This window comes from Hyperolius riggenbachi, chromosome 12, assembly GCF_040937935.1.
Source record: "Hyperolius riggenbachi isolate aHypRig1 chromosome 12, aHypRig1.pri, whole genome shotgun sequence".
In the NCBI taxonomy this organism is placed as follows: domain Eukaryota; kingdom Metazoa; phylum Chordata; class Amphibia; order Anura; family Hyperoliidae; genus Hyperolius; species Hyperolius riggenbachi.
In genome coordinates this window covers 140,023,695-140,047,799 of record NC_090657.1, presented here as the reverse complement: position 1 = coordinate 140,047,799, position 24,105 = coordinate 140,023,695, and the positions used below count along the sequence as shown (strand labels likewise).

The window sequence follows — 24,105 nt, the reverse complement described above, 5'->3', positions numbered from 1 at the left end:
AACGCACAAAAGAGCCAACAAATTTGCCTGAGAGTGGAATGTATGCGAATTGCATGCAATGTATTTAATAGGGAAATCGCATGCGTTTTCCCCATGCGTTTTTTGCCGCGAATTCGCATAGGTACTGATGTAAATTCACACAGGCAGTGACATGGTTAAAATCGCATATACCCTCACCTATGCGAATTCGCGGCAAAAAACGCATGGGGAATCGCATCCGCATGCTAATTTATCAGCGGTGGAATCCAGGCGATTCCGCACTGCAATAGTTGAAACGAGCCCTGAATCTCCAGAACCTGGTAATTAAACATCAGCATGTCCCATATGCGCATCGTATATCAGTATCGTGTATCACCCGGCATCAAAGACATCCGACGTATAAGACGACCCCCAACTTTTCAGAAGATTTTCAAGGGCTAAAAAGTCATATGCCAGAATATACAGTACGTTATAAGCAGGGCCGGTTCTAGACTTTTTGCTGCCTGCGGCAAATAAAATGACCATAGCAAAGGATTGGAAAAAAAACCTCCTAATTTCCTTGAGGTCAAAGCCTGCATGTCAGACATGGTTAACGAAAGAAAGGAAAAAAAAAAAAAAAAAAACACACACACACAGACACACCACAACTTACCAGCATTCTTTGAGACATCCATAAAAGATTCCTTTGCATCTGGCAACCTTGGATACAACATACATTTCCAGGCCTAGACACAGACACATTACATAACAGCATCAAATAGCTTCTCTGGACTCTTCTACTCTACTCCTCTTCCCTGCTCCTCCTCTTCTTCTATTTCCCCTTCCTTCTCTTTCCCTCTCCCCTGGGCTGACGGTGGGCACACTGGAGGATCCTCCCTACCCTATCCTACATGATTTTTTCCAGGATTGCGGGTCTGTGGCACTGCTTGCCACCAACCTAGGAGATTGGTTTGTTCTTGTTGTTCCATTTGTTTGTTTCGTTATACTACTGACTGTACATGTCTTTTCAAGTAGACTAGGCCTCTTCTGTACAGTATTTGAAGTTTATATGCTAATGAGACTGAAGTGCCTTCTCAGTTTGATGCCAACTGCTCCCCTGCGTGTTATTATTATTTAGTATTTATATAGCGCCAACATCTTCCGCAGCGCTGTACAGAGTATATATAGTCTTGTCACTAACTGTCCCTCGAAGGAGCTCACAATCTAGTCCCTATCATAGTCATATGTCTATATTGTGTAGTATATGTACTGTAGTCTAGGGCCAATTTTTTTTTTTTTTTTTTGGGGGGGGGGGGGGGGGGGGCAATTATCTGTATGTTTTTGAGATGTTGGAGGAAACCGGAGTACCCGGAGGAAACCCACACAGACAAGGGGAGAACATACAAACTCCTTGCAGATAGTGCCCTGGCTGGGATTTGAACCGGGGACCCAGCGCTGCAAGGCAAGAGCGCTAACCACTATGCCACCACGCTACCCTTATTATGCATTGTAATCTACCTTTTCATGTGCTTCATGTGCTCACCTGAGATATGGATATGACAAATGTTCAATAAAAATTTTGAAACCAAAAAAATTGGATGCATGTATGCACCCTCAGTCTCTACATTTCTACTCATATCAGGCAACAGTGAGAGCTGTTCAAGTGTATAGCCTGGTACACGCTTTCAATTTTACCACCTCCATGTAGTATAAGAGTTTATCTACAAAATCTATTCATGGAGGGGGTAAAATTTGCCAACCATTGGCCAATTACAACTGGATGTGTGTACCAGGATTTAGTCACTAAGCATTTGTGAAACTTCCTTTGTCTGACAAGTGGCTGGGGGTGTGGCTTAGAGGATAAAACTGCAGAGAGAGCTGGTGCATTGAGAGATCAGCAGGAGATTTGGATTGTGGCACAGAGGCTGTCCAAGGAGGTAGCAATGTGGTCCAGGTGCTCACAGGATCTGAGGGATTTTAAATTAATGGTGGCATTATATAATTTATGACCTCTGTGGGTGAGCATGCACGTGATCCATTCTGGGGGATTCTTTGCAACTCCGAATGGAAAAGAGTGGGATGACTCAAACTGAAAAAAAAAAAAAAAAAAAATTTAAAAAAAAAAAATCACTTCTGTTCTCCAAACTTATGTTCTCCAAACATAGAATATCAACCAGGTATGCAGGATTATCTCATTCTTTGCTCTGTTGATAATCTGCTTCCTAAAGATACCCATGCATCTAGTGATTTTTATGGCTGATCGACCAACAGATAGATCTGGCAGCACGGTGGCATAGTGGTTAGCGCTCTCGCCTTGCAACGCTGGGTCCCCGGGTTTGAATCCCAGCCAGGTCAACATCTGCAAGGAGTTTGTATGTTCTCACCGTGTCTGTGTGGGTTTCCTCCGGGTACTCAGGTTTCCTCCCATATCCCAAAAACAGACAGATAAGTTAATTGGCTTTCCCCTAAAATTGGCCCTAGACTACAATACAGACACTACACAATATAGAGTTAGGACTATAGTAGGGATTCGATTGTGAGCCCCTCAGAGGGACAGTTAAGTGACAAGACAATATACTTTGTACAGCGCTGCGGAAGATGTCGGCACTATATAAATACTAAAAAATAATAATAATAATAATAATAATAATAATCATCATCATCATCTTTCTCTGACTCCCTGATCACATCTTAATCGATCAACACATGGCAGTCATAAACCGCAGCCCAATTCCCGTTCAATTGCACAAGGGGCGCGTGTGACGTTCGCACTCCTCTTCCGGGGTGCAAATCTGGAACAGGAGCGCAGACACAGCGGTGGATATTTGGGAGGACGCGGCCGGGGGTTTCCACCACGTTCGTGATTATCGCACACAGTTACCCCCTCCCACCCAACTGAGCATGTTGGCAAGAGATTTTCCAGCATGTTTGATCAACACATGCGACCAATTTTTGCATTGTCGATCAGCCATGCTTCTGGTGGCACCGATTGTCATCTGATTCGATAATTATCAAATCCGATGGACAATCAACCATCAAATCTACAGATGTATGAATGCAGCAAGAGCCAAGCAAATTGTGAAGAAAAAAAAAAAAAAAACAGAGAAATTAGGAAACATAGTAAAACAAGTCTACCATGACCAGAAATAAAGGTGATCTGTATTTAACAGTTTAGACACTTCAGGCAAGAATGACCTTGTGCAAAAATTCCCCAACTGCTTTAGTATGGGGAGAATGAGGAACTGACTCTATACAGTAAATGTGTTTTTGTGAATTAGTGGATTTCCTCATTCTGCTGCCAAACCTCACAGAATCATAACAGACGCAGAAAACAAAGCCTGGTGGAAGTGGCATTGTCTGGAGCTCGGAAACTTCCTTAGCAGATGCTGAAATCTTTCTTGGATTAGAGAGGAAGTTCAGACTGATATATAAGACCATCATTAACCTATTTATGCTTCATCAAAAAAATGTATGGTTTCTAAGGTGCCACAAAGCTTTTCAGATCAAGCTGCTCCCCAGGCAGATATAGGAGGAGAACAAATGTTTTCTGACAGCACGGTTCATACAATTTAGTGTAGAAATGTTAACGCAAATGAACATCGTTTCAGGATGAAAGAAAAGCACACAGAGAGCCCGATATGGTGTAGTATGCAAAATAAATGAGGTATATTAAAGGTAAGTAATTATTATACTCACAAAACTGGGTCACCATAAGGCAACCACTATACAGGCAGGTGGGGAGATTAGACCTGTCCTCACTCAGGATTAAGATGTCGCTCTCTGTAGATTCGAAGTAGTAAGGGGATAAAAACCCCTCCACCAGGGGTGGACACAGGTACTTTAAAGGAGAACAGAGACGCCAACAGGATAAAGCGTATTAAAAAAAAACTTTAAAAATCTCAAAGGAGGAAGTGGTGGACTTACCTCCCCAAAGCAGACCTGAAACTGTCGTTTATTCAAAACAGAAACATTTCTTCATATACTCCAAATAGATAAAAGCAACGCGTTTCGCAGGTACAATCCTGCTTCTTCAGGCAATAACGATAAGGAGTACACAACTGTAATAGCCAGAGACAGATATAGCATCATCAGACCAATATATGTTGAAAAATTCATATAAACATACATTTAGAAAGTGAATTTGGTAAGTGTATATAATTTTAGTGCAGTATAGTGCACTATAAGGTTAAACACATTAGCATAAGGTTAAAAGCTCCTCGTTTGTGTTCACCCTCAGTGCTCTGTGCTATTCAGTGCCCCCATTGATATTCTATTCTTTATCATGCGTACCATAGCACTCCTTTCATTACATTGCTTCATTTAGTACTTCTCATTATACAGTAGTGTCACACTTGTTGCTCTCTTTATCACATTACTTATCCTTTTATTATAGTGCTCTCGCCTTTACACTGCACCTTTTTTATGCTTCCTTTATTATAGTGCCGCAGAAATGATCCTCACAGAAGTCTATTGCCTCCATATCTGAACTCAAACTGGTAATGGAAGTGGCAAGAGAGGGGCAGTACTGTACATTGTGTAAACACTAATTAAGCAGACACTAATAGGTAGCAACTAAAAGGCAGAAATACTTGTCTGGATTTCCAGCACCAACCTCTCAGACTACTCTAGGAGAACTCTGACATGTTACATAAAACTTACCTCCTAGTTATGAATATTGTTTTCTCTTACTCATAGCGTGCTTCAAAAGATTACTGAAAACACTATGCAATATTCCTTTAGATACATTGAACTTTTCATACCTTCTGTTAAAGGGAACCTAAACTGAGAGGGATATGGATGTTTTCTTTTAAACAATACCAGTTGCCTGGCAGTCCTGCTGATCTCTTTGGCTACAGTAGTGGCTGAAACACACACCTGAAGCAAGCATGCAGCTAATCCAGTCTGGCTTCAGTCAGAGCACCTGATCTGCATGCTTGCTAAGGGGCTGTGGCTAAAAGTATTAGAGACACAGGATCCACAGGAGAGTCAGGCAACTGGTATTGTTTTAAAAGGAAAAATCCATATCCTTCTCAGTTTAGGTTCACTTTAAGTCTGATCATCTACTTCATCTGGGCTTCACATTGTGTTTATAACACTTGTTCTGTTTGCCCTGTTGTAAATATATGAATTTGCCTGCTGGCTACAGAGAGTCTTCAATGTCTGATACACACGATGTAACTTCCAGTCAGATCGACATGTCAAATTGATTTAACATGTCCGATCTGCTTCCAATCAACCACTTAACGACCACCTAACGCCAATAGGCGGCGGCAGGTCATGAGTGGTTTTACATGGAAACGGCCGCTCCATGCCTTTCCATGTCAGTTCACGGAGGGAGTCTCCGTGAACAGCCTGCGAGCCTCCGATTGCGGCTCGCAGGCTAAATGTAAACACGCGGGGAAGAAATACCCTGTGTTTACTTAATACGGCAGCAGCGCCGTAAAGGAGATCGGCGATCCCCGGCCTCTGATTGGCCGGGGATCGCCAGCATCTGATAGTCTGAAGTCTATCAGAGGGGGCGCAGGACGGATCGCCGTCCCACAGTAAGGAGGGGAGGGAGGGAAAGAGAGGGAGGCCGAAAATCGCTGCGGAGGGGGGCTATGAGGAGCCCCCCCCCCCCCCCGCTGGGGAAAAAAGGGGGGGGCGGAAGTCTGATCGCCCTGCGTGCCTCCTGATCTGTGCTGTGGGCTTGAGAGCCAACGCAGCACAGATCATCAAAACATAGCCCGGTCCTTAAGTGGTTAAAGGAGTCATCAGGCAAAACAAAAAAAAACAAAACAAAAAAAACCTTACTCACCTGGGGCTTTCTCCAGCCCCTAGCAGCCGACTGTCCCACGCTGACCGCTCTGATCTCCGCCACCGTCCTGGGCTCCCCGTTCGGTGCAGAGGCTGAACTCTAGGTCGTCCTTACTGTGCCAGCGTGAAGCGCTACTGTCAATCATAGCCACGTTGCCTGTGGCATACTGCGCAGGCGCAGTAAGTATAGATCTCGGACTCTGCAATGTGCGGGGAGACCGGGACGGCGGCGGAAAGCGGAGCAGTCAGCGTGGGACACTCGGCTGCAAGGGGCTGGAGAAAGCCTCAGGTAACTTTTTTTTTTTTTTTTTTGCCTGATAGCTCCTTTAAGGGCTGGTTAACACTGGAAATGATCTGCTAAACTATTCAAACTGATCCGTTTCCGTTCTGTTCCTGCTAAGTTGGTTCAGTTTCGTTTCCCCATATCAACCCCATCACCAAAGTAGATTTTGCTGTTAGAACAGTCCGTTTAAGCCAGTGTGTTTAACTGGTTCCTTTTCTTACTGCCCCCAATGCAGTGCTTCAGTGTCCATCTCCGTTCCGTTGGGCTCCGCTGTTCGGAAAAATCAGTGCAGCAGCACCAAATTTGCGGCCTGTTCAGCGGAGCGTGCAGAATGGACCAATGTTAACAAATCCATTGGTTAACATTGGATCCGTCTGCATCAGTTATGATCCGTGACTGGACCATTTTTAATTGCCAGTGTGAACCAGGCCTAAAGTGATCGATTTTGTGCAGTGATAGTGATAATAATACAAGTTATTATTTGATATATACTTTTACCCACAGAGATTTTGTGCAGTATTGATCTGAGAATTGATCCAGTAATCATTCAGCAGCAGATCGAATGGGTTGAAAATAATCGATTCGACCAGTCAATCTGACACATATTAACAACTTCCCCTCCCCCAAACGAGTATCTACGTCCCTGCAAAATCCCTCTATACCTCTCAGGGACATAGATACTTGTCCCTTCCCGGTGTGCATTCCCACTCACTCCCTTCCTCGTTAGAGGGGAGTTCCCATTCATTGATTTAAGTCCCCGTGTGAATGATCACCAGCATCAATGAGATGCCGCCGTCATTCACAAACATTGAATCTTACACATCCATGCATTACTTCCTGTATGCATACTAATAGTACACACAGGAAAGTTAGGACAGAGACGAGGAGAAGAGGCAATGGGCGGGGATGACTCACCTCTTCCGCGTTCCAGCATGCGCTTTACAGTCGTCACTTCCTGCAATGTCATCTACTTACAATATAGTGGGCGGCATTGCAGGAAGTGACGACAGTGGAATGCACGCTGGAACGCGGAAGAGATGAGTCATCCCTCCCCATTGCCTCTTACTAGTAGTGGCCGCTACTTAACTTTTTAATGCTGGAGGGGGAGCGCAGATCGGGGGACCCAGGCAAGGGAGGGGTCCGACCCCCCTCCCCGCCACTTTGCCCAATACCCCCTTCCTGCCCGATACCCCCTCCAGGCCGACGGCCCCCCACACCCACGGACAGGCGGGTGCCTGCCCCCCAGAAGTGCCGGCTGAGGCATTTGTTTCACCCCGCCTCATGGGCGGACCGGCCCTGATTACACCTACACACAAATATTGTCGCCATAAATTGTACTAGAGACATTTTTAAACGCGATGCAATAACTGAGACAAATAGGCAAATAAAATGTGTGAGTTTTAATTACGGTAACGTTATTTTAAAACTATAACGGCTGAAAAAACTGAGAATTTTTTTTCCCATTTTTTTCTTATTATTCCCATTAAAATGCATTTAGAATAAAATAATTCTTAGCAAAAAGTACCACCCAAAGAAAAAGTCTAATTGGTGGCGAAAAAAACAATGTATAGATCATTTCAGTGTGACAAGTACTGATACAGTTATTGGCATATGAATGGACACAGCGCTGAAAGGTGAAAATTGCTCTGGTTTTTAAGGGTAAAACCCCTTGGAGGTGAAGTGGTTACATTTTAACTGGACAATGGCTGGCCAATATCACCACTTACATGTAGCATGAGTGCATAAAAAGACTCAGAGACGAATCTTAAGCTAGTTTTTTTTTTTTTTTTTAACTACTCCAGCTTTCTCCAGCACGGCTGCATCCCTCGCCATCCTGTGATCTCCTGTTCAGACCGTGGTGAGCCCCAGTAGCAGGCTCAGTGATGTCACTCCGGGTCTACCACGCATGCACAGAAGACCCCGACTGGCTTCGACTGAGCCCGTTACCGGGGCTCACCACGCTCTGAACGGGAGAGAGCAGGAGGATGGCGAGGGATGCATCAGTGCTTATAGGGCTGGAGGAAGCCCCGCTTAAGTAAAAAACCTAGTTTAAGACTCATCTCCAAGTCCCTTTAACTATAGTCCAAAGAATTTTAACTCTCATACTACATGGAAGTGGTAAAATTGTCCAGTCATTAGTGAATCAAAATTTGGAGGTATGTACGCACTTGTAATCTTGTTCAATACTCAGCCCAGGGACAAGTGTCGAAGTCCACCATTAATGGGCAGCCAGGGAGACATCCAAAAGATAATGTCAGGCATTCTCAACAGCAGGGCTTGTTCACACTACAAGAGCTTTTGAAGCGCTAGTGATTTTGAAAAGTTCTTGCTAATGCAATGCTATGGGGGATTAAAGAAGAAAGGAAGCCGGCACCATCTGTATTTGAAGATGGTGCCGGCTTCCTTACTTCTTTGATGTTCATGGACTGGTAATCCAAGTGGTGGGCACAACACGTTTATACAGAAAGAGTGCATCTCTACAAGTTTGTATGCTATGGGGGATTGTTACAAAATCACATCGCTCCAGTGAGAAATCACACACACACACACACACACACACACACACACACACACACACACACACACACACGCTTTTGAAATTACAAGCACTAAGGCCTGATCCACACTATAAGTGTTTGTCTTAGCGCTTTGTGATTGATTAGCACTTTTTAACTACTTAACGACCGCCCACGACAATGGGCGTGGTCGCGGCGGCAGCCCCAGGACCGCCTAACGCCAATTGGCGTCAAGTCCTGGGGCTCTAATTTGCATGAGATTGCGCGCACATCTCATGCTCGGAGGGCGGAGCTCCGTCCCCTCTGCAGTCTCTGAGCAGCAATAGCCGCTCGGGAGACGGTTAGACGGCGTAATCGCCGTCTATTTACTTGTACAGCGCTGCGATCAGCAGAAGCGCTGTACTGGGGACAGCTGTGTGACACGGCTGTACCCTCCTGACCATCGGCGGTGATCGGCTGTCATAGGCTGAAGCCTATGACAGCTAATCACGGGGATTGGCCAGCGGGGAAAGGGAGGGAGGGGGGGGAATACAAACAGATTAAAAAATAACAGCAAAATGTATTTATAAAATAAACATTTAACAATAAATAAACAAACATCCAGGGAGGGGGGGGGGGGGGGGGGGACGATCAGACCCCACCAACAGAGAGCCCTGTTGGTGGGGGGAAAGGGGGGGGAAATCACTCGTGTGCTGTGTTGTACGGCCCTGCAGCTTGGCCTTAAAGCTGCAGTGGCCATTTTCACAATAATGTGCCTGGTCTTTAGGGGGGTTAATCACTGCAGTCAAGTGGTTAAAAAGGTCTCCCATTCACTTTCATTAAAATCGAAGTAAAGAATTTTTTCAGCACAGAAAAACGCAAAGGAATCCTGACAAGTGGAAACAGTCCCATTCACTTGTATTGCAATGCGAATTTGCATGCGACTTCGCGATAGTGGAAATGAGCCCTTAGTAGTAGAATTTTTTTGCCGCAAGAGTTTCCTTGATTTTTCCACAAGGAGGTACAAGAACATAAAGAATATCAATGAATAAAGCACGTCATGCTCATGATAATGGCAAGCAACAAATCACTTCTTTTCTTTAAACCTCCAGTGCACAGAAAAAGGCAATGCACAGACGAGGCAGTAGTGATGGCCATGTCTAGGAGACTCATGGAGAAGCATGTGATCTGTTTGATCAGCTGATTGCCCGCTTTGAAAAGCAGCTCTAGGTAGAAAATGTGGTCAGGTGGCTTTTCTACCAGTGGAGATTCAGTGTAAGAACGTGCTAGAAAGTGCAGCTGGACACATCTTTCACACCCTCCTCCACCACGATTAGCAGTGGCACTAAGCTGTGTGCACTGCTGCCTTGTAAGCAAGCCCTTACTTTAGATTTGCTATAAATATAGTTAGTGCAGTAACGGAGTCTGCATTCCTGGAAATTTGCCGCCCATCATTTTGGTGCAGGTTGAGCCGAATGATGGCATTAATTACTATTCCCCCTACAAGTTGTAGAAATTTGGAAGGATAAGTAATTTGGGGTCTAGCTATGGTGGGCACCCAAATTACATAGCTGTGCGGCCATAGATATATCATGTCTATGGCAACGCCCAGGTCAGGCGTGGTGCGGGGAAGAATATGCACCGAAATAACCTGCTTTGCCCGAATGGGTCTTTACATTTGCATCCCACAATCTTAAAAGGGAGAAATGGAATGCCAACATTGTGACCCAATAAAGTTTAAGCCACTAGTATTGCTCAGTGCAAAAACTATTTGGAGGACCCTCCACACAAGTAAAAAAAAAAAAAAATAATAAAATATATATATATATATATATATATATATATATATATATATATATATATATATATATATATATATATATATATATATATATATATATATATATATATATATATATATAGAAGCAAGAAACTACTTACCTTAATAATTGGTCGAAAGACAAGGAAGTGAATAATGACCCATTACTGGAACATTGCGCTATAGGAGGATCCAGGAAGCCTCTAGGCTATCTAAAGGCTTCCTAGGACTACTGTAAACCTTTTAATGTTAGGATTAGAGTGAATTATGAATTAAAAGGGAAGGTTCAAGCAAAATAAAAAAAAAATGAGTTTCACTTACCTGGGGCTTCTACTAGCACCATGCAGCCATCCTGTGCCCTCGTAGTCACTCACTGCTGCTCCAGTCCCCTGCTGGCAGCTTGCCGACCTCGGAGGTCGGCGGGACGCATTGCGTACATTTTTACATTTGAACCAGTAATGCGTAAAAATGTATGTGTTAATGTTCCTGCACTAGCGGGAATGCGTAAAAATGTACGCAACGCGTCCCGCCAACCTCCGAGGTCGGCAAGCTGCCAGTGGGGGACTGGAGCAGCAGTGGGGCTGGTAGAAGCCCCAGGTAAGAGAAACTCATTTTTTTATTTTGCTTGGACATTACCTTTAAACATAGCTCCATTTGTGCCCATCTCTGCCATGGTCTACATAGCTAATTAACTCTCTCTGCAGACACTAGAGGGTTAGCTTTACCTCTGCTCTCCTTTGCCAGAAGTATGTTTACACTAGGTTTGGTCAAGCAGTTCAGCCATATTGTTAACTTCCAATGTGCTCATGTCAAGTTGAGTCCTTTCCTGACATGACTTCCCTGTGTGCCAACATTGTGTGAATGGCATGTGTGAAACTGCGATTGAGAGAGATAGCCCACCATATCTTCAGTTTATTAAAAAAAAAAAAAAGGAGTTCCAAGGTCACCTTAAAGAGGAACGCCAGTGAAAATACTGTAATACAAAAGTGCTTCATTTTTACAATAATTATGTATAAATTATTTAGTCAGTGTTTGCCCATTGTAAAATGTTTTAAATCCCCGATTTACATTCTCACACATTTATCACATGGTGACATTTTTACTACTGGCAGGTGATGTAGCTGCTGCTTGCTTTTTGGCAGTTGGAAACATGTAAACAGCTATTTCCCACAATGCAAAAAAAGGTTCACAGACAGGAAACTGCCAGGACTATGGTCCTCAGAGTTTCTCGTGGGAGGGGTTTCACCACAATATCAGCCATACAGAGCCCCCTGATGATCCGTTTGTGAAAAGGAATAGATTTCTCATGTAAAAGGGAATATCAGCTACTGATTGGGATGACATTCAATTCTTGGTTATGGTTTCTCTTTAAGTGCCATACTTTCCAGTAATAATAAACTTTTTTTCTGCGTTTTCTAAATCTCCCTTTAAAACTTGCTTTTGATCCAAGCTGGCTAAATTATGTTGCCAGTGGGATACATTTGCCTTGAGAATCCCTATTCAGCAATCTCAGTAGTATTTACATAGCTGATGAATATGCATCTATCAGTTCATTCTGTTCAGTGTACTCCCTCAGTCCATCTGTGCACAAACATCCATACAAGAGTGTACTGAAGCATGCAAGATCAGTGTCAATCAACTCTGCTTTTCCTAGGTTTCATGGTCTTCTCCTTCTGAGCCTCATGTTGCTCATTATGCTCAGCACAAGCTTCTCCAGCAAGGCAGAGGGAATGTCTGCACCAACCCCAAAGCATAATAATGGTGCCTGGGCAAGACACCTTTACCCAGGGCCAGTTCTCTCATGAAGCAAGGTGAAACATTTCCATCAGACACAGAGATTGCAGGGGCAGCATTTCTGTAGTGCGTGTACACTAACAGCATGCAGTCACAGTAAGAGGGGAAGGAGAGCTAGGTGAAGAGGTCATCATTGGAGAAAAGCAGCTTGTTGTGCTGTGTGAGGAGTCTGACAGTGAGTGAGGAGGGGGTTGGCAGGAGAGCAGTAGAGTTTCATTTCACTTGCACAGCAGAAGGGAGGAGGTGGCACTGCTGTCCTGACTGAGGAGGAATGGAGTTGCTGAGGGTGACCATTTTGTTTGTCAGACTCACAGCCAGCCAGTGTGCTATTGTCATCCTCACAAGTTTGCCTCAGGCAGCAAAAAGTGTAGAACCGGCCCTGCCTTTACCAGCTTGCCCGAATCTGCAGGTTCTCCTTTGCTAGATTGCTAGAGAAGAAAACTAAAGAACTTGTTGCTTGCTCTGAATAGGTCTAATAACTAAACACACACGTCACACTACTCAACTACCTCTTTTTAAGCTGTGCAACTGTAGTGATGTCATATTCTCCACTGCAACACTGACGTCATCAGGGTAATGGGAGGGGCCAGAACTAACCGATAGAGAGTTATGTGATTAGGAAGGGCACCTACAGCATTTTATATCTTCCAATGCACCTGCATCAATGAAGCCTGATTAGGGCCAGTGCACACCAAAAACCGCTAGCAGATCCGCAAACCGCTAGAGGTTTTTGAAGCAGATTTTCAGAGCAATTCTATTCTAGGCATGTTTAGAGAGAGTTTCTAAACATGCCGAGCGTTTTTGTGTAGCAGATTTCATATATTGTTACAGTAAAGCTGTTACTGAATGCTTGGAAAACCGCTCTCAGACCGGTTTGCCACTTTCCTATACTTGAACATTGAGGCAGAAACGCCTCAGAAATCAAAAAAATGCTGCAGCCCCCGAGTTTGCGTTTGTGGAAAAAACGAACCGCTCTGGTGTGCACCAGCCCATTGAAATACATTACCCAATCGGTTTTCAAACCGCTAGCATTTTTAAAAATGCTCATGAACCGCTCTGGTGTGCAACAGCCCTTACTCTATGCTGTATGTATAGAAACCCTACAGAGTCCATTGTGGCTTTGCATTTAATGTTCTTTCCTGCTCAGGTCGCAGGATTTTCTGTCTTACTGGGTCTCAGACTGCATGAGGTCTGTTTTTTTTTGTAATAAATGTATATACCTGTATGACTGGCTCATATATGTAGATTTCCTTGTGTATTTTATCTGTTAAAGTATATTTCTGACCGACAGCCTGACTGCCCCAAACTACTACAACTAATAATGGAGAACTGAAACTCAAGGGGGGTTTTTGATCCCAAAGGATGAATATCAGGGGCAAACGCAGGATTTTTAAGGGGGGGGGGGGGGGGATTCCTGAAAGGTCCACGAGCACTTATGTCCCCGAGTGCTCATGAATACAGGTGGCTCCATACTGCCCATGCACAAAAGTGCGCTGGCGTATTACGGAGCTGCCTATCTTTGGAAGTACTCAAGGACACAAGTGTTTCTGAGGGCTTCTGGAAGCAGCAAATTTGAACAGGGGACAGCGCTGGAACAACTCCCCGAGAGAGGAACGGGAGATAGACTTAGTTTGGACAATTAAGTGGAATATGTCACATGTCACATAGCGCAAGCGATACCCATATGATGCAGGGATATATGCATCTGCGGAAGATGGCGGCACTATATACATACTAAATAAAAATAATTTGCCTCACCAGGATTGCACTTTTATTTAGCTTTCCTGTATGACAAGAAGACACAGCCAGCACTAGGGGAAGAGGGAAACAAAGGTGAATGAGGGAGGGCTGGTGCACACCAAGAGGGCTTCTGAGCGTTTTTCAAATCAACATTGATTTGAAAAGCACTTGGCTAATGTTACCCTATGTGGGTGTTCCCACAGCAGCGTTGTGATTTTTTCAAAATCGCAGGTATACCGCATGCAGCATTTTTTGGAGTGATTCATTCAGAAATCGCTCTGAAAATCGCACTCACTAATTGCTAGCGATTGCGATTGTGATTTTGGCGTGCACTAGCCCAGAGAGAAGAGGAGTGGAGAGAAATTGAGAATAGCCTGAGATGGAGCATTATCTGTATTGCAGTCCCACATCACACAGAGGCTACTTGCCTGTAATAGGACTCCTGTCCCTGCCAGTCTCTCACACAAGTCAGAAAGCAGCCCTCCTGGAGTCTAGGGACTGTCAAAAAATGTTCACCTTGTTTAACAAGATGCAGTCATTATGACATAGGGGAGAGACAGATTTTTGCCCACGGACCCTCCAGGCAAGCTCTGCATCATGCTGTGTATATATACCAGCTTGCCTGCCCTTTAATTGCAGTTTTATCAGCTAGCCTAGTATTTTGCATTGCCTTACAACAACAAACCTGAATACACCAGACACCAGCCCTAAATCACTGAATGAAAGGGGGCCTGGGGGGAGATTGCCCTCCAGATGGAGTGGAGAGACTGAGATAGAGCAGATAGCGTATCTGTATTGAATTCCCACATCACACAGAGGCTACTTGCATGTACTGTGTCTCCTGTCCCTGCCAGCCAAATCCAAAAAAGCTTTATTGGCAGGACCAAATACATTTAGCATTGCCAAAGCAAAAACAAAACATTAACAACATGGTGGGGAGGATTGTGGGAATAGGGGAATGATATAGGTATACCGTCCACAGGGGTGTGGAGGATGTAAGGGATGGTCAGCCTCTCACACAAGCTGCAGGCAGCCCTCCTGGAGTTTAGGGACTGTCAAAAACTTTTCAGCCTGTGACATACCTTATGTAGCTGTCTACATGCAGTCTTTACAATAGGGAAAGAGCTGAGTTTTTCCCACAGACCCTGCAGGCAAGCCTCTGTATATTTACCAGCTTGTCTGCTTCAGCGATTTCAGGGAATTTTTTTTAAAGGTACAGGAGTCTAGGGGGGGGGGGGTTCCATACATCCAGAACCCCCGTCTGGATACGCCAGTGAATATATAACGGGTTCCCATAAAAATAGAGGAAACGGAATAATGAGGTATTAATCGCTAAGCTGACAACTGATTCAGCAAAACTGAAATGGATTATTTCAAATTGTATGTTATTAGGTGGCAAAGGCTTGTAAAGTTCTCCTGAGTCACATCCCCAGGGCTGTGGAGTCGGGACAATTTTGGGCACCCGGAGTTGGAGTCTGAGTCGCTGATTTCATACACTGAGGAGTCGGAGTCGGGAGTTGGATGATTTTTGTACAAAATCCAGAGCCCTGTTAAGTATTAGGCTAAGGAGTCGGAGTCAAGGAGTCAGAGCCATTTTGGGTACCTGGAGTCTGAGTTGGAGTCGTGGTTTCATAAACTGAAGAGTCGGAGTTGGAGTCAGAAGATTTTTGTACCGACTCCACATCCCTGCACATCACACAGTGGTGCTGAAAGGCTACGTATTCACAGTCAAATTTTATAACCTGAAACAATCATTTATGGTCATTTATGGTGACCGTCTAATATGCGTAAAAGTGTCCCATAACGTTGGCATCCTGCTCTGCAATCTCCCAAGTTTAAAAATCCTTGGCTAGTTGCCATGTGTCCCACTTCAGCTTGCAGCCTCATAGGTCTCCTCACCTTTCCATAAGACAGAATGTGGCTCAGCACCGGGCTGAACAGCGAGTCATAGATACTCATATACAGAGATTGTGGTTCAGCTAACTACACACATAAGATAAAAGTCTTTGGAAAAATTAAAGATCACAGACCAATTTTACCACCTCCATGTAGTATGGCAGCATACCTACACAGTCTACTCTGTTATGGCCCATACTCACGGGCTACAATTGTTGCCGCAACACTCGGCGCGCGCATGTTGCGGCGACAGGTCGCCCGTGAGTATGAGGCACAACACGGGCGCGCACCCTGAACCGCCGCTCTTCGCTGCTGTCGCCAGCCAATTGGCGCGGTCAATCGCCTGGCGACAGTTGCCGCTGCAAGTTGCGGACTAGCGACAGCAACCAGCAGGGAATACCCTGAGCTTCCGGCGGAGGAGAGGATCATCAGCGACAGCTTCCTTCGCATCAGTTGCCAGGTCCCTCCGCCGTGTGTATGCGGAGGGACCTGGCGACGAGCTGTCGCCGGCCTGTCGCGCACACGCTCTAGTGTGCTAGCGACAGGCCACAAATGTAGCCCGTAAGTATGGGCCATTAGGGCCCGTTTCCACTGCTGGGGAAACCAGACGGAAACCACAGAGTTTCCCTGCATGCAAATCGCGCAGGGAAACACTGCCATAAGGGATAATGCTGCCACTGTCCGCATCGCTTGCCTTAGCGATTCAGCCGACATTGCAGCATTTTTCCATGGACCAGGAAGTGCCACCGCACATGGCGGCTAGTGGAAACAGGCACTTAAGCTGAGTGCATCCATCAGATACAAATCTTTGCAAACTGAGTAAACTATCTGTCGCATAGGGTTGTCAGGGAGGTTTGAAAGACTGATCTTTCTAAAGATGCTGTACACCAGCAAAAGATCAGTTCCTACAAAATGCTTTCATGGTCTATGACATCTGGAGACGTTCATCTGCAGATCAGATCCACCAGGATGGATCTTCAGATCTGCAGATGAATGTCTGGTGTGGTGAGGTAGAGCCCTACCTGTTCCTCTCACAGTCCCCTCATTCCAGCACTGTCAAAACTGGATGTGCATAATAACTCTTAACCCTGGTACAACTTTCAATTATGATTAGTCACTGATCAATTTTACCACCTCCATGGAGCATGAGTATCAACAGATATCGAATATGAGCAGATTGTGTAGGTAAACCCTCATACTACAGAGGTAGTACAATTGGTCAATCAGTTGAAAGTGTGAACCAGGCTTTACTCTTAATATCTCACTTCAGGTTTCCTTTTTCCTTAGATAAGCTCCATTGTCAAATGAGAGTTTGTAACAATTTCAGGAGACATTTATGTCTATACAGATGTTTCCTGTTACTTGTAGTCTAGTCCAGTCTAAATATGACTGTACTCTTTCACAGTGGAAGGCTTCCTGCTCTCTCCCCTCTCCACAGGACAGTACTTGCACAGAGAGAACAAGCTGAAGGATATCTGAAGTGAGAGGGATATGGAGGCTGCCATATATATTACATTTTAAACAATACCAGTTGCCTGGCAATATCTTATGGATCTTTCAAGCATCAGTAGTGTGACTCACACACCTGAAACAAGCATGCAGCTAATCCAGTCAGACATCAAATCAGAGCACGTGATCTGCATGCTTCTACAGGGACTATGGCTAAAAGTATTAGAGGCAGAGGATCAGCAGAATAGCCAGGCAATTTGCATTGTTCAAAAGGAAATAAACATGGAAGCCTTCATATCCCTCTCCAGGTGTCTAAGTCTACACTACATCCAGAATGTAACACACTGGGATTGGGGGGGGGGGGGGGGGGTGACAGTACAGGGCTGACCAGAACCATAGCAATAGCCATAGCTGTTCTCTGACTGTCTCACTGCCCATGAACTACATGCAGTGATTGCATAGGGATGTAAATTGCCCAATTAGCTCATATCCATACGGTAGGGGCGGATGGCATTGCTTAAAAGAGGAACTCCAGTGAAAATAATGTAATAAAAAAGTGCTTCATTTTTACAATAATTATGTTATCAAGTCAGTGTTTTCCCATTGTAAAATCTTTCCTCTCCCTGATTTACATTCTGACAATTATCACATGGTGACATCACTGGAATTAGCTGCTGCTTGCTTTTTTGGCAGTTGGAAACAGTAGCGCTAAAGGCCCTTTTTTCACCAAATGTAACAATGTAATTCTTATCAGAATGCTTCAGGCCACGTGAGTGAGCGCGATCACAAGCAGCGTGGTCATGCGCTCGCGCAGGCACAGAAGATGCTGACCTGGCAAGGTCGGCATCTGCAGCGGAGGGGATCCCGGGATGCTAGAGGTGCGGCAAGGGACATATAGGCTGAAAGAAGCCCCAGGTTGTCACTTTTAAAGTGCATATTCGTTTGCACGGGCAGTGTTGCTCGGATGCCCCCCCAATCACGAATTCGAGTAAATCCGGTCACAGCAGAATCGAAATCCGGATGTTCCATGATCCGGATTTCAATCGGAACTCCGGATTCGACTTGGATTTTAGCCGTGATTACATGTAGAATCCGTGATCATGGCCGTGATTACGAATTTGACTTTAACGTTAATAGCAAAGTCCCCATACATGCTACAATCACTAAAAGTGCATGGATTATAAAAGCTGATCAGTGGCTACAACTTAAAAAAAAAATAATTCAAAAATACATCATAGTTTGAGAAAATTAATTTTAAAATCTAAAATGATAAAAGTATTCCTGAGTAAAAAGCGCCAAAATCTGCCGAATTTAGCGGTTAATAGCAAAGCTCCCTTACATGATATAAACACAAAATTTTCAGGATATGTTAAGTAGAACAGTGAGAACTTTTTTTTCAAAATGACCTTAAAGTTTGAGAAAATCGATTTTAAACACTGGACGTTTTAAAACATCCATTGGTCCATTAACAGGGAAAAACTGGACTTTTTATACTATTGGTGGTCCAGTAGTGGTTAAAAAAAATATTTAACTTAAGATTGTTGGCGAGACACAAAATCTCAACCTTGACCCACTCCTAAGCATTTCAGCAACACCCCTCACTTCAAAGTCCCCCCAAATCTGACTTCAGAGCAGTCATGTCCTGTTCATGTGAAATATACTCAACAGTGTGATGCCAGTCCATATCCACTCACCTTATGCAGGCCACAAGATCTAACATCTCAAAACTTACAAATAGTGTTAAATCCACACCTCTCTTTGGTAATCAAGTGGGACAAAATGTCTGTCCTATCGCATTAAACAGTACAAAGTTAGCAGTGGTACATATAGAATTAAAAGGGACACTGAGCAGAATGAAAAAAAAATGCCATACTGAACTTATTTGGGGCTTCCTACAGCCGCTGGAGTCCATGGGGTCTCAGCGTCCTCTGGGCTCTCTCCGTTCTCCCGCTGGCAGCTACGTTAGCGCGCAACTTAGCCGGAAGTCATGCATGCACAGCCAGTCCATCTTGCTTGCACGGTTCTTAAAATAATGAACCACGCGTGCACAGATTGCTCACGGTGGCAGGCATGCATGCACAGTTATGCACAACTCTCGGCCACATTGCAGGCCATCAGAGACATGAACAGGAAAATGGAGAGAGCCCAGTGGATGCTAAGGGACCTAAAAGGGTATGTGTGTTTGTGGGGGGGGGGGAGGGGACTGTTGGAGGAAGCCCCAGGTAAGTTCAGTGTGGCACTTTTTGTTCTGTTCAGGGTCTCTAAACTACGCTCATGCGCAAGACTGAACTTAGCTGAAGCAGCCAATAATGACCACTTCTGGTGAGAATCTAGTATGTATAAAGCAGATACAGCGCATAGCAACAGAATGCGTGGCTAGCCTATAGGCCAGGGGTGCCCACCCTTTTTTCAGCTCGCGAGCTACTTTACAGCTTGCCGAGTCCAGGAGATCTACCAACATTTCAAATGTTGCAGATTCTCCCCCCCCCCCCCCCTTCCCCGTCATGAACAGCGCCCAGCTACTAGTGCCTACAGTATATGTAGCTAGATATAGGTCCCTTCAGTATAGGTAGCCAGGTATAGGTGGTAGTTATAGATGCCTTCAGTGTAGGTAGCAAGGAAGATGTGCCTTCAGTGTAGGTAGCAAAGAAGATGTGCCTTCAATATAGGTAGCGTAGGTGCCACTTACCTCCCTCCAGCTGCGGTGTCTGGGGCTCATCCTTGTCTTCCTATTCAGCCGTGGCAGGCTGGAGTGCAGAGCGGTGGCTGAGGGAACGCTTCGGCGGGGGGCAGCGTGTGTGGATACGTTGTGCCTGGTGCCGCCCCCAGCCATGATGCCACAGCCGTGCCGCCTTTCTCTGCTCCTGCTTTTCTATTGGCTAGCGGTCGGCAGCAGAATTTGATGGGAGCTGCCGGGCGCAAAATTTTATGTGACTAAATAGGTGGTTGCGATCTACCGGTAGATCGACCTATTGGGCACCCCCGCTATAGGCTGTAGATCAGATCAGTGCTAAAATGAAAAGTGCAGTAAGGAGGCAAGCAGGTAAAGGACTAAGGCCTGGTGCACACCGAGTGGTTTTTGTAGCGTTTTCCAAACTGCTTCCGCCTGTTAAAATGCTTGGCTAATGTATTTCAGTGGGATGGTGCACACCAGCGGTTTGAGTTTTTAGCAAATCACAAAACGTGGGTCCTGCAGCACTTTTGCTGTTCGCAGAAGTGTTTCTGCCTCAATGTAAAGTATTGCAAAAGCTCAAACCGCTCTGTAAAATGCTAGGCATGTTTAGAAAACATCTCTAAACATGCCTAGAATCGCTCTGAAATCTGCTCCAAAAAACTCTAGCGTTCTGAGGATCTGCTAGCGGTTTTGGTGTGCACTGGGCCTAACATCAGGTAGAGATTATTTCTCTCATCTAGTAGTTGATACTTACATTGAGGGTACATTCACAGTGGGACATTGCGATGTAATGCACCATTAAGTCAACGCATTGCAACGAAATTCTACCATTCTACAGGTTCCTAAACCTATTATAATGTGCTCTGGCTTACTGCAGCACTTTATACTATCACCATCTCTGTAATAAATCAGCTTATCTTTCCCCTGTCAGACTTGTCGTCCTGTGTCTGGAAGGCTGCCAACTCTTCAGTGTGATCTGCTATGCATGCCCCCTCTATGCACACTCCCCTGTGTGTGTGTGTGTTATTTACATTAGCCAGCTTTTCTCTGCTCTCTTATCTTTTACAAGCTGGATAAATCCTCTGTTCACATACTGATGAGTCACATACTGCAGAATTACAGACAATCGGGCAAAGCTGTCTGCAAGAGTAAACAAACAATCAGCTTGTAACTCTTCAGTGAAATGCAGGGGGAAAGATACACACAAATGAGCTCTTGAGATTCAAAAGGCTGTATACAGCCCGATTGTGTATGGATGTATTTTCTATGTGTGGACATACTGTACATCAATCTACTTCCTGTTCTGGTGGCCATTTTATTTGTTTACAAACAAACTTTTTAAAACTGTTTTTGACTACTTTTAATGCGGCGGGGAGCGGCGAAATTGTGACAGAGGGTAATAGGAGATGTCCCCTAACAGACTGGTATGTTTACTTTTGTGTGATTTTTAACAATACAGATTCTCTTTAACGCTGTGTTACTGTCGCATACAGTAAAGTATACAGGCAATGAAAAGTATGCTTTCCTGTACCTGTTAACGTGTGTGTTTAGAGTTAACTCACTGCAGCAGTGCATTACTATAATGCTACATGTTGCAATGCAACGCTAATGTCACACTGTGAACGTCCCATAGGATTTGCATTGCAGTGCGGTAAGCTGCATTATAGGATACAACACAGCTCTGCAACATCCCACTGTCAATAAGCCATTAAATGTGTGGGGTTGAAACATCTTTAAAATGCACAGCTTAATGAGTAGCTAGGCAGGTATTTTCAAGAGTCATATTATTCTCAGTAGCTCATATACAAGTTTCCCTTTACTTAGACGGTGACAGTAGCGGTAGCGTTAGTGTCTGATTCTACATCATTGGGCCCTGAATTGTGGACAGCAGAAGCTGAAATGTGTAAGTTTCCTAGCACTTTAAAGACAGTAGTGGAAGTGGAAGGGTGCTCTGGCCATATTCAACACCAGCCATCTACAGCCTATACCATGCCACCCACAGACCCTACTATGTCAACTGGTAAATGTAGCCCTTCATCATGCGACTATCCAGGAAAGCACCATTATTCCTGTAAAAATAACAGAACTTCAATTATAAGTAGGACCATATGAGCCATACACCCAGTACAAATCTGTTCTGACCCATCTGCATGCTTGTTTCATGCCTCTGACCCAAAAACTACTGAAGCTAATCATTTCACCTGACAGCCAGGAAACTATAATTTTCTAAAATGCACTAAAGTTGGCAGCTCCCATAATGCTCTCGTGGTGTGTTGCCTTAAAACCCCTACCATGATATGGTGTTAGACAGTGCTTTTACCTGCATTTGTATGATCTACAATTGCCATTTTTTGAATGTGCAGTACTGGAACGCAAAATAGCCACCACCGCTATTTCTGAGTGTAATCTTTCCATGCTTGAGTGCATGGAGACATTACACACAGAAGCAAAATTAGTGACAGCACTGAACTAGCAGTGCTGCTTTCACATTGGACTGTTTCATTGCACACCCTGGGGAAAAAGTTGCATTGTGCAGTAAAGCGCATCATGAAGCAGAGTGCACATGAAACGTATGCTTCACTGCAACTAAAGAGAACCAGAGGTGGACAAACAAAAAAAAGGGAGATACTTACATGCACAAGCGCGGACACTCCTGCGCAGTTTAGTTGCATGGTGACATTCCTGGATGAGTGGCTCTGGCTTACTGCTTGGCCATACTCACACAGCATGGCTGCCCTCATATGCATGGGGAGTGCAGCTATGAGAACATATCCGATAAGTGAAGTGCCACTGGAAGCCTCTACAGGATCCAGAGGCTTCCCTCTATCTATCTCTGCGCTAGTCTACTTTAGGGGACCCAGCAGGAACCCTCATAGGGAACAGTTCTTCAATCAGTACCCTCTGACAGCACAAAGCGTTGCGATTGGCTGAATAGCGTGGGCGTCACTTACTACAACCTATGTGAAACCTTACATTTTCAGAGGGTGCAGTCCATCCAATCACGTTAGCATAATTTCCCTGTGTTTTCCTGCTGGGTCCTCTAAAGTAGACTAGCGCCACTATCTTCCCCACACCCACCCCAGGTACACTGTAACACGCATATCAACAATGCACACACGACTCGGAGCAGTGCTTTTCAGCGCTGCTAGCTTTGGGCGCAGCCAGTGCCGCCATAGACTAATGGGAATCAGTCTATAGCGGCGCTCAGTGAGGAAGGTCGGCTCCGTCAGAAGACGGAGCCGAAGTTGTTTGAAAAAACACAATAATTCGGCTGGAAGCCGAATTATTTCATTCCCCCACTATCCATGTCGGCCTGGAGGGGGAATAGTAATTAAAACGCCCCGGACTTGTGCAGAAGCAGGACCAGCCATTTAACAGCTGGATCCTGCGCCCAAGTCTACCAGCGGCGTATTCAAATCTCCCTTTTTTTTGTTTGTCCACCTCTGGTTCTCTTTAGTTGCAGTGAAGCATACGTTTCATCTGCACTCTGCTTCATGATGCGCTTTACTGCACAATGCAACTTTTTCCCCAGGGTGTGCAATGAAACACAGCATGCCCCGTGTATTCTAATGGATTCCATCGTACTGCTAACACACCAATGTGAATGTACCAGTACAATATAATCACATTGCATTAGTATTAGCAATGCAATGATATTGCCCAATGCAATACACTGTAGTGCCCCTGTATGAAAGTAGCCTGCCGCTCGTGTTAATATAAGCCTTTATGATGACTGCTAACATTACTGCTAGCCAGTGACTATGGGAAGAAATATCTGCCGTTTACAAAGCAATCATGTAAAAAACATTGATAATGTCTCCAAATGAACGGTTTTCATTGTGAGAATTAAAAATAACTAACATGCAACACTTATGCCTTGTCAAAGCATGCATTCTTCACAAAACAGGTTTAACACCATACTTAAGAGGATTTCATGCACACAGGCAGCTCAGGCTACCGGCTACAATAACCATCTTACATACATACATCATAAACGTCTACAAATGTACAAAAACATCGTCTTAAGTATTGCTCTGAAACTTCCATCTTTAAGTACCTCTGACAGTTTACCAAATAACTAACTACAACGAATGCAAAACAAACAGTGGAGCATAAAAATAGATTTAAAAACAAGCAAACAAAAAAAAAAAAACAATGCAAAACTGAAATAGGCAACAAATAATAAAGTACATTGAGAAAA

The 24,105-nt window shown here is 44.6% G+C and overlaps 1 protein-coding gene across 5 annotated transcripts in view; it reads right to left on the bottom strand.

Annotated features, from left to right (window-relative positions):
• ARHGAP40 (Rho GTPase activating protein 40) overlaps nucleotides 1-24,105 on the bottom strand; it is a 209,621-nt gene that overhangs the window by 140,214 nt on the left and 45,302 nt on the right. For 2 of the 5 annotated variants that reach the window (XM_068263555.1, XM_068263556.1), the window contains exon 2: nucleotides 3,883-4,016. The exons of the other annotated variants lie outside the window; for them this stretch is intronic. The gene's annotated coding sequence lies outside the window, so the exon portion shown is untranslated. The remainder of the gene's footprint in view (nucleotides 1-3,882; nucleotides 4,017-24,105) is intronic. 5 annotated transcript variants of the gene reach the window in all.